We start from the raw sequence: 8,472 nt of genomic DNA, 5'->3' as shown, positions 1-8,472 counted from the left end.
GCATATTTCTTTAGCTGACTACAAAAATAACATTATTGCTATATCTGAAAAGTAGGCAAGCGCAAAAAAAAACTTCCACACAAATATTTTATAAATTCATTTTTTCCCATTTTTTGTGTGTAACCTTCAGGTTATGATGATAATGTAATGTTTATGAAATGAGATGAGGGACTTTAGAACATGATGATGGAACGTGGTTTTTGATGTAATGAAATTTCGATGACTTTGTTAATATTTGACTTTGTAACAAACACTTGTACGCAACTATGATGAGTTTTGTCCCATAAAAAATTGACAAAGTTTTATTTAAGTGATGCAATGAAAAAAAATATTTAAAATAAGTTAATTTAATTTTTTTGACCTGAAAAATATTAAAATTATTTTTTTTTTTTGTTTTTAACAATATTTTTTTAAATGTAATTAAAAAAATTTATTTAATTATTTTTAATTTTAACATTTTTTTATTTTTTTTAATGCCCATCCTATTTTATTTTATTATTTGTTTTAGTAAATTTTTATTTATTTTTTACAAATTTACCAAATTTTTTTTTTTAATTTATTTATTAATTTTTTTTAATTTAATTTAGGCCGTTTCAAATTTTTTCCGATGTTTTTGTCCCAAAAAATTTTTTGAAATACTATTTCATACAAAATTACAAAATTTTATCAAATTTGGGCCCTTCATGAATATTTTAGTAGTTTTTGTGATATTTACATTTTAACAAAAAAAAATCATAAAAATAACCATCAAAAATTTTTGAAAAATAATTTTTAGGAAATTTTTCTTATAGAAGAAAATTCATGTAAAATTTCGATTTTCAACACAAAAAATTTTAAAAATTAACAATATTTAAAAAATTTTTTGAAAATTCCTTGAAAAAGTAAGGAAAATGACCAAAAAATGGTCAATTTTGATGAAATTTTTAACTTTTTTTTTATTTTGCCCCATTGGATTTTCGGCTTTTGAAATGGGGCAGGGGACAAAAACATAGAAAAAAATTTGGAGCGGCCTTATTCATTAATTTTTTTATTTAATTAAGTAGTTTTTAGTATTTTTTCAAACTCATAATTTTTTATTTTTTTTTTATTTATTATCTTTTTTTATTTAATATTTTTTAACATAAAATATTTTCACAAATAAAGTTAAATCCTTAAAAAAAAAAATAAAACTATCTTTAGACTATTTTTAAATAAAAAAAATTATAAAAAAATATTTTTTACTTCAAAAAAAAATTGACCTTGAATAATTAAAAAGCGACAAAAACTAACTTAAAATGTCAAAAATTATTTTATTTTTTAATTAAAAAAAAAACTTTCAAGAAAGTGTTTAAAAATTAAAAAAAAAAACTACAAAACTTTTGAAAATACTTTAAAACAAGAGAAAAAGATTTGTTAAATTAAGTAACAAACTTTTCTAATTACAACAAAGTTTTTTTTCTCAATTCGTATTGAAAAATTCCTTTTTTCTTCTTTCTCAAGTATTTGTTCTTGCAAGAAAGAAAATCGACGTTTTAATTAATTCTTTGTACATTTTCTGTCTCAATTGTAAAACAAAGCGTCATTTTGTGTTTTGTCATCTATAAATTGTTTACTCTGCAGTTAGTTTGTTGTAAAAGTATCAAAAAATAACAAAAACATACAAAACATTGCCATTACCTCCATGCGTCTCGCTGTGTTATTTTTAATGAAGTTGTTTTTCTTTTTTTTTCCTTCAAAAGGGAAAAAACTCTCAATTTCTTCAATTATTATGATTATACTCTCGTTAAATTACTCCAGCGAGTCTTCCTCTGAAAATGTACTTGTAGGACCATTTGAGAGATTGTAATTTTGTTTCAAGCTGTGTTCTGTGCAATTTTCTCTTCTGCTACATTTGGCTTTGCGTATGCACAAGATAAAATTTTGGCTTTATTATTATATTGATGATGTTTATTGTTACGTTCGTAGTTGGTGATTGTTGCTACCAAGAGTGATGCTGAAACATGTTACAAGTAAAAATCTTTGTCATGCTTTTAGCTTTTATGTGAGTTTTCTTCTGTTTGCGACAGAAAAAGGAATGTTTGCGTCGGAAATTAAGATGTAACATCTGGCGAGGCTGTTGTCACGAACTTCGTTTTGTAATTTTTTAGTGATGACTCTCAAGTTATTTCGGAAAAGCATTTTTGGTATCTTCCAATTTGTTCCTTTTGTGACTTACTTTTCTCAGAAAAAGTCATTTGAAATCGTTTGAAAGAGCAAAAAAATACAATATGCTTCCATTTTTATCATCTAAACGAAGAAAAAAAACTCACAAACGATAAAAGAAGTTGATTGTGTCTTCAACATTGCCTTTGACTTTTTCCTTTTTTTCATTCATTAAAGAGATAACACCGCTTAAAAATAAAAAGGAACAATCATTGACATCATGACATCATCTTAAATGCTGTCCCGTCGTGTCTTATCTGCTGTTTTCGTGCATCCTTTTTTGTTTCTTTCGACACGAATAAAGAATAAACGGTCAAAATAATGAAGAAACCCAAACAAAAGACGATTTTCCGCATTAAAATTACATAAATTTCATCAGTCTTGTCTTGTCTTGTAGACAAAAAAAAAAGATGCCAACGTGAAAGTCTAAACAAGGAGAAACAAAAGTTGATAAAGAAAATGCGTTAATTAAAAGGGGGTGACCGAAAATATAAATTTCACTGAAGTTTCCAACGGATTTTGATTGATTCTTCGCTTCGCTTAAGATTTTTTAAAATTTTTATCATTTATATTTTTTTATATTATAAAAAAAAATTTGTTTTTAACTTTTAAAAAATTAAAAAAATAAAAAATTTAAATTTTTAAAAATTTAAAAAAATGAAACTGTCATTATTTTTTTTATTTTTAACAATTTATTATAAATAAATAAAATTAATTAAAATTAATTAAAATTAAATTAATAAAAATTAGTTTTTCATTTTTTGTTACCAATCAGCTGTTTTTTTTTGCCAAATTTTACTTTAATTATTTTATTGCTCTCGTAACTTTTTTCAAAATTAAAAAAAAATTAAAAAAATAAAAAATAATTAAAGTAAAATTTAAAAAAAATGTGTAACAAAAATGAAAATGTCATATTTTTTTTTAGTTTATTTTTATAATTTTTACAAATAAATAAATTTTTAAAAATAAAATAAAATAAATTTATTTTTTTAAATCTTTAATATCTTTTAATTTTTTTTTCATAAAATTAATGAACTTATATAAAAAAAAAATATTTTTTTTTTATAATATAAAAAAAATATAAATGATTTAATAAATATTAAAAATATTAAAAACGAATAAATACTATAAACGAATAAATACTATAAACGAATAAAATGAAAACAATTAAATTTTAAAAATAATTAAATTTAAAAAAAATAATTAATTTTAAATAAATTAAATAATTAAAAAAGTTAATTATTTTTATAATTTTTTATGAATTTTAATTAAATTAATTTTATTTTTTTTTTTAATTATTTTTAAATTTATATTAAATCAATTATCTTTTAATTATATTTTAATTAAATTAAAATATAAAAAAAAATTAATTAATTAACTTAAATATTAAATAATATATTTTCGTTGTAAATTCCGTTGAAAACTTCAGGCAACTTTTCCGTCACAAACTTTGATTCAAGAAAACAAAACATACAAACACAGAGGCGACAGTCACTTTGTCCGGTGGTTTAACCTTCGCTCCTTTGTATTTTTTTCGTATATTTTTATCTACTTTATGTTCTTGTTTTTTTTCGATTGTATAACTTTTGTATATTTATTCATGAATCCTTCTGTTTTTTCGTTTGTTTTGTTTTTCTCTTTAATTTCCTGTTTACATTTTTCATGTTCTTTCCTTGTTTTCACTCACTTTTCATGAAAAACAGCTTGATGTCCTCCGTTATTCCTAAAAAAAATTTTTTTAGTTAGTAATAAAAATTAAAAAAAAAAACTCACCAAATTTTCATGTGTCTCCGTTTTTTTTTCATTTTCCATGAAGGTACCATCAAGCTTCACTCAAAAAGACGTTTTCTCTAACAAAAACATAACAATCAGTTTTATGAGACATTCGCTCCCCCCTTTTTCGTATCATCTTCCTTGTCTTTTTTCTAATTAAATGAAAACATTTTTCGGGGCACATCACGTGAATGGAAGAATGACACGAACGAACGAGTAGTCCTATAAAAAATAATAGCAACAATAATAATGATCAACATTCAGGTGTGCAACGATGAAAAAACAACAAAAGTACTATTAAAACGAGTACAAAGGCAAAAAAAATTACAAAAACACGAAAGAACAGGAAATTTACCATGTCTTGTTTTTTTTAAAGCTGAGGATACCAAAAAATGGAAAAACCAGATGAATAAAATATTTGAATGAGGAAATTGCCACATTGTCCGACGACTCAGAAAAAATCATTTGAAATTTTCGGCAATCTATTGTTCAACAAAAATAACAAACAAAAGTAACGGACTTGTTCAAACACAAATTGGGGATACAAAGTTCCCAAACAGTCCTTTGTGAATACAAAATTCAAAGGTAAATTAAGTTCGTATCAGTAATATTTATTCTGCTAATTAAAACGTGTTGTTTTTTTGTGCATCGAATTTCACTGCCGGCAACCATTTTATTTATTTGGGGTTCACGATTTTTGTCTATACGTGATATTTGAATTGGGTTACGAGGTTAAAAAACAAATATTTTCAAATAGCCAGAAGATTAATCTCTGAAAATACTTTAAAATGGGGTCATTGGCAACCAAGGAAATTTATTGATTTTTACTACAAAAATTAACTTTTGAACGAGATTTTTAATTTTTCAACATTTTTTCTCTTTCCACCAACACCCAAACGGGCTTTCAATAATGAAAATTTTACTTTGTTGCAAGTACTCTTGTATTAACTCGTTGTAATTTTTTAAGTGTCTCTTTTTTTTATTACAATGTTTTTTCCTTTTTTTCCTTCTTTTGCCGTTAAGTTACAATGTTCCTCCATAAATTTATTTATAAAGAAAAAGGACACTTTGTAACTCTTGTCTATCGTCTGCGATTACTTATTTATTCTCTATGAAGGAAAGTGGTCTGTACTTTGCTACGGGAAGAGATTGCAACACTCTGGGACACTTTTAACTGATTTTATCGATCTTTGGAGAGATGGAAGGAAAAAAAAGAAAGAAGCAAAGAAGAAAATTTCAATTAATTATTTAAAAGGAGAATGTCGTCGACTGTCACAAAGTAATTTAGTTTTTGTGCAACTTGTTTTCTGGATTTTTTGCGAAATTTTTATGACGATGATGTTATATCATGGATTTATTTTGTCATTATTTTAGCGGATATTGAAGGTAAATTTTTATGAATTTTTTTTTAAATTATTTTAAAATTAACTTTAGATTTTTTTTTTTTTTAATTTTTAAGGTAAGTTATTTATTTTTTTTAATAATTTTTTAATTTAAATATTTTATTAAATATAATTTTGTAATAGATTTTTAAATTTTAATATATACATTTAAAGATTTAAATATTAATTTATTTAATTAAAATTTAAATATTTTTTTAAATTAATTTATATATTTTTATTTTATTTATTTCATTTTATTTTTTTTTAACAATTTATTTTTTTTAATTATTTAAATTATTTTTTTTCTTTTTTATTTTATTTTTTTTTTATCATTATTATTTTTTTTTGATAAACTACAAAATTAAGAATTTTTGTAATTCATTTATAAAAGCTATTTTTTTATTAAAAAAAAAATTTTAAAATAAAAAAAAAACTAAAAACTAAAACTTTTTAAAAATTAAAAATTTAAATAAATATTAAAAAAATAAAATAAAATAAAAAATGAAATAAAATTTAAAAAATAATTTAAAATATAAATAATTTTTAAATTAAAAAAAATAAATTAAAAAAAATTAAAATTTTTAAATTAATTTAAAATAAATTAAAATTGAAAGTTTTTATATAAAATAATTAAATTTCATAAAAGAAAATATTTAATTTTATAAACTAAAATAAATTTAGTATTTTAAAGAAAAATAAATAATATAAAATAACTTACCTCACAAATATCTCCTAAAAACTTGCCACAAACACGTAAAAATATTTTTTAGAGCAAAAACATTTTCCAACTCATTCAACCTTTTCCACAAGAGAGCAAAAAATATCTCTCTAAAAAAATTGAACTCACGCCAATCCAATCACATCCATCATTCAATAACTCATGGCACCGTAACATTTGCTGCCTCCTTTCACTCCGTTATCATATCAAGTTTCATCAACTTGTCACATCATGATCGATTAGCGTATGATTGTGTCTCGCATGAGCCGAAACAAAGCGAACGACAAGTGTTCGAGACGATACATCACATTTTGCGAGTTGAGTACTATTGACAAGACAGATGAGAATGATGATTATTTTGACTGTGCGCCGGAGAAAATGTATCATTTATGAATGAATAAACACTAATAAATAAACAAAACAAAGCGAATCGAATATGAGGGAGCATAAACAGACAAACAAACATCACAATATGATGCATGAGATTTTCTTTCTAATCAAATATTTAATCAAGATGAGAGATGTATCTGTTATTTTTGTTGACAAAATGATCTCGCAACGACCCGAAATTTCGACTAAAGAAACAATTTTCTGTGCTAAGGACTAAATTAAAATGTCTCCAGTGTGCCAATATGTTTTTATTACCGAAATGTGCGAATTGTTGTAAGTACTTTATAAATTTTTATGTTATTATTTTCCATTTATTTTAACGGCTATGGAAAAACAAACAAGATTTTCCCCGGCAAGATGGTGTCTGGAAGTAGTCATTATCACGAGAAACGCGTGCGTTTAATATGGGAATTTATGTTGCACGTTTCACATTGTAATAATAAACGTTTCCGTACGGAGTTGTAAGTTAATTTCTTTATTACACTTCCCGTTTTCGAAGAGATAATATCAAACTTTTGGCTAATTTTAATAATTGTTTCTGTAATAAAAGCTTGTCGTTTGTCAAATATTGCTCCAAACGGAAAAAAATCTTAACAGAAACTATTTTATCATTTTCAATCATTTTATATAGCTTAAAATTTAAAAAAAAATTACACGTAAAAAAATTAAATAAAAAATATTTTAATTTTTATAAATAATTTAATTTAATTTTAATTAATTTTAAATTGATTTTAACAATAATTTTAAATTCAATTAATTTTATTTAATAATTTTTTTAAAATAATTTAATTAATAAAATTCTTTCATTAATAATACAAAAAATTAAAAAAAAAATAATTTTGAAAATTCTGATATTTTTAAAAAATCTTCAATTTTTTGAAATTTTTTTATAATTTTTTTTTCAAAATATTTTTTTTAAATCCTTTTTTACAATTTCTAACAATATTTCATTTTTTTAAATTTTAATTTAAAAAATTAAAATGTTTTAATTTTTTTCGTTTTATTACATTTCCCGCACCTTCCTGAAGCAATTTTTGAAAAGAAAAAAATTTAATCCAAAAAATAACTTAATTAAGTTCTTGAAAGCTAAATAAGTCCACAGAAAACAACTAATAAAAAAATCAGCGTGACATTAATAAAGTAATCAATCAAAGAAAAAACCCGCTATTGAAAAAAAAACTACAAACCACACGCTGCGATAAAACAAAGAGAAACAAACAAAAACGGAAACATCTTCCGCCCATCTATTTATTTTATTGCCATTTTCCTGTGGTGCTACAAATACTTCCTGGACAGATATTTCGTCTCGCTCTCCTTGTGTCTCGTATTGATTTTCTATTTCCATAATTTTTTATTTCTTCCCGTTTATTGTCTCAATCGCTATTATTACTTCATCTATATTTTGGCCACAAACTTTCGACAACATTTCGATATTTTCATGATTTATTGTCACTTTCTATTTTTTTTCTGAAAAAATAAAGTGAAATGAAAGAGACAGACAAAAAAAGACAAAAATATTGATTGAATTTTATCATTCGAAGTAGTTGAATTGCCACGAGGCGTTCGAGGAAAAATTCAATATCTAATCAAAATCGATCTCAACAAGTTTTTTGTACGTTTGAATGTTACATTCTTTGTGAAAAATGAAAAATTATATATTTTATATTTTTAAGAAAAAAAATTTCTACAGTCAATAAAATCTTATTAATTTTTTATTTTATTTTATTTTAATTTAATATTATTAATATTTTTTAATTATTTATTTATTATTTTTTTTATAATTTTTTTATTATTTTTTTTATATTTTTTTAATTTTTTTTTTATTTTTTTTTAATTTTTTTTTTATAAAAATTGTTTATTTTGATTTCAAATCCAACTTCAAATTTTTTATGTTTTTCACGTGTTAAAAATCCCCTGAAAAAACTCAATTTGTTATTTCCTCATTTTCGGTTTAATGTTTATTATGTTGCGGTTTTGTTCTACAAAATAAACTATTTAGTATAGTTTTACCTCATGGAGCAACATTGT

Source organism: Culicoides brevitarsis, chromosome 1 (assembly GCF_036172545.1).
Source record: "Culicoides brevitarsis isolate CSIRO-B50_1 chromosome 1, AGI_CSIRO_Cbre_v1, whole genome shotgun sequence".
Lineage (NCBI taxonomy): Eukaryota > Metazoa > Arthropoda > Insecta > Diptera > Ceratopogonidae > Culicoides > Culicoides brevitarsis.
Note: the sequence above shows the minus strand (reverse complement) of the source record.